Source organism: Oryza brachyantha, chromosome 7 (genome assembly GCF_000231095.2).
Source record: "Oryza brachyantha chromosome 7, ObraRS2, whole genome shotgun sequence".
Taxonomy (NCBI): domain Eukaryota; kingdom Viridiplantae; phylum Streptophyta; class Magnoliopsida; order Poales; family Poaceae; genus Oryza; species Oryza brachyantha.
In genome coordinates, this window is record NC_023169.2 from 5,920,073 (window position 1) to 5,923,514 (window position 3,442).

At 51.4% G+C, this 3,442-nt stretch overlaps 1 pseudogene; it reads left to right on the forward strand.

Moving 5' to 3' along the window:
* Positions 1 to 360: 360 nt before the first annotated feature.
* Positions 361 to 2,232, forward strand: LOC102703508 (annotated as a pseudogene).
* Positions 2,233 to 3,442: the final 1,210 nt, after the last annotated feature.

Here is a 3,442-nt window from a genome sequence, read left to right on the forward strand (position 1 = left end):
AAGATACAGTTCAAGCTGTCGTTTGCATCACATATGCTAGTAGTAAAATACTCCCTCGGTTACTAAATGTTTGACACCGTTAACTTTGTTATACACGTTTGACCATTCTTCTTATTTAATTTTTTTAATAAAATATGTAAAGTTATATGTACGTATAAAAGTATACTTAACAACAAATAAAATAATATAAAAATAATTAGTAGTTGTGTAAATTTTTTGAATAAGACGAATGGTCGAACATACTTTAAAAAGTCAGCGACGTCAAATATTTAGGGATGGAGGTAGTACAGTTTAGACGGCGGCGTGAGGTCGGCCGCCAAATCGGACGCCTGGGCCGCGAGCGCGTCGGCGAGGGCTGCGATGGGGAGGCGTGGGTGCACCGCGCGGAGCGGCGCGAGGAAGGCCGAGTCGGCGAGCGCCAGGGAGAGGCTGGCGAGCACGTGGGAGACGTAGTGGGACCACGCGGAGAAGGCCGAGGAGAGGAAGACGCGGCCACCCGCCGAGGTCGGCAGCGTGCACGACACGTGGTGGCCCGCGCGGCACGGCGGCGGCGTGTTGTTGCTGTCGGACTCCGTGCGGAAGGGGGGAGGTTTGGAGCTGGATCCTCCGCGGGCACGTGCTGCCCCCGCCGGCCGCCGCCGCTCGCCGCCACAACCCCCGCTTGCCTCCTTGCGCCTATCGGTCAGAGAGGGTGAGAGAGATAGAAGATAGGGTTTGAGAGCAAGGGCATTTTGGTCTTTTCGTATGGCCTTTTATTTTTTTCTACATCTAACTTCCGGCAGTCACGTAGCAGGGTCAAACGGTGCCTTCGTTTTTAAAAAATGGGGTGAAATCTGTAAAGTGAAAAAAATAATGTCAAATGCATAGTTAGGGTTCAAAACAAGGTTAGTTATGCAATAGCCCCTTCTTGAACGTACCTAGCTGATACCACCAGTTATTTTACATTAAAAAGTTATTTTAGCTTTGTTTTCCTGATAAAATAAACTCGAGGGAGGTGTATAAGTACGACCAATACGAATTCTACTCTAACTAACTGTATGACAACAGCCCGTGCAATCTCGTTGCGAAAACCGTTCGTTTTGTTGCCGCGCAAGTGCAGATCGATGGATATAAGCCGTGGCCGCTTGGGTCCTCCGGCTTCGCCCGCATCTACCACTTCTTTGCTTTCTTGATCCCACGGTGGCTTCGTTCCTCCGGGCGCGCCGGCGGCGACTGGCCGTGTCGCCGCTGGACTCGGAGACGAGGACCAAGGCGACGGGGAAGCACAGCGGGAAGCCGCGGCCGCCGCTGCGGAGAGCGGCGGCGGGGCTGCAGCCGTGGACGGCGGTCCGGCCGAGGCTGCTCCTCGGGGGCAAGATCGCCTCGGGGTGCAACAGCCGCGTCTACCGCGGCGTCTACGCGGGGCAGGCGGTGGCCGTGAAGATGACGCGCGCGGCGGCGCCGGACGGCGAGCTGGGACGGGGGGACGTGGAGGCGCAGTTCGACGCCGAGGTGACCGTCCTGTCGCGGCTGCGCCGCCACCCCAACGTCGTCCGCCTCGTCGCCGCGTGCCGGGAGCCGCCGTCGTACTGCGTCGTCACGGAGCTCATGCCGGGCGGCACGCTGAGCGCGTATCTGCACGGCCGGGAGCACTACTCGCTTCCGCCGGAGACGGTCGTCCGCCTCGCGCTCGACGTCGCCCGCGGCATGGAGTGCCTCCACGCGGAGGGCGTCGTGCACCGGGACCTCAAGTCGCAGAACCTGCTACTCGACGGCGGTGGGCGCGTCAAGGTTGCCGACCTGGGCTCGTCCTGCCTCGTGGCGACCGGCGGCGCCGAGAAGCGCACGTCCCCGACGGGCACGTACCGGTGGATGGCGCCGGAGATGATCCGCGGCAGGCGCTGCAGCCGCAAGGTGGACGTGTACAGCTTCGGCGTCGTGCTGTGGGAGCTCACCACCTGCCTCCTGCCGTTCCAGGACCTGAACCCCATGCAGGCGGCGTACGCCGTCGTCGACAGGAACGCCAGGCCGCCGCTCTCGCCGTGGTGCCCTTCGGCGATCAACGCCCTCATCGAGAAGTGCTGGTCCGACAAGCCGGTGAGACGCCCTGAGTTCAGCCTCGTCGTGTCCGTGCTGGAGATCTAGGACTACTGCCTCCGGGAAGGCCTGGCACTGGTGCCGCTGCCGTCGCCGTCGCGGCTAGCCACATTGCTCGGCGCCTTCAAGATCGCCAAACGAAGAGATGATGCTTAATCTCAAAATAGATTGATCGTAATTCGTAACTAGGCCAGCTAATCCAATTGTTCGATCAAATTGTACGACGAAACAATCCCGTTCACTGATCCGTCTGAAATCAGAACTGAATGTAAATATACTGCAGCAGTTTGGTTAACTCCAGAAATCTTATAAAATACAAGCCAAACCAATAAAACTGAAATAGAAAATTTACATCAGCCGCACTTCAAATTTACATCAGCCGCACTTCAAATTTATATTATGAACTTTTTTCTATCTTCATAGTTCTTAGTGCACAAACAGAGCATATTGACACGGACGCATAATATATAGAGTTTTACCCAATTTGGGGAATACTGTTGTCAGTTATGAGAAGTTGCGAATCAATGGATATTATTACAATAATTTCAGAATCATTGTTTAAAGTGAAAAAAACTAAATCTACCACAAGGAACGTCAGGCAGTATTATTGAAAAAAGAATTGCTTCCAAAATAGGACAAAGCTCAGAATTCTACTGAATTATTTGTTGGAGTAAGGTTACGAGCCTTAGCCGATAAGAGTTATAATTCTCAAGAAAATCTCGAAAATCATCTCACGTAAGATGTGCTTGTGAAGTTTTGTCACACCTTTTGCTTGTTGTAGGACATGATGACCTACTTATAAGAGATAGTGCTGTCCTAGCTATTTGAGTAATGGTGCGAGAGAAAACTATAGAGCCACACACTCCCCTCGCTTCGTTGGACATGGGTGGCGTGCGCAAGTGACATGCGTGTGAATGGTCCAGCATTGTTCCTAAATTATCAGATTGTTTACTCTAGTTAGGCCGCATTTGGTAGTATGGGGAGGGGCTGAGTTATCCGGAGTGGAAAACGTTGTAATAGGTTAGTATATGATTAATTATTAAAAAATATAAAATAGATTAATATGATTTTTAAAACAACTTTTCTATAGAAAATATTCACAAAAAATACAATGTTTAACAGTTCGGGAAGCGTGTGTGCGAACAACAAGAAAGACTTAGTTATCTTATGGGGCGTCCGACTTAGTGTTACTTCTTCAATGGATGGAAAAAAGGCACAACTTGCACGCTATTGATTCATACGTACTGTAAAATCAACGTTCCTGTTGCTCATTTTATACCCCTATTAGTTGGCCAAAATTTTTGTGGTTTTGCATAAATTTTTGGAACATGCCAGGTTTTGGCATTGTTGGGAACTAAACAACCAA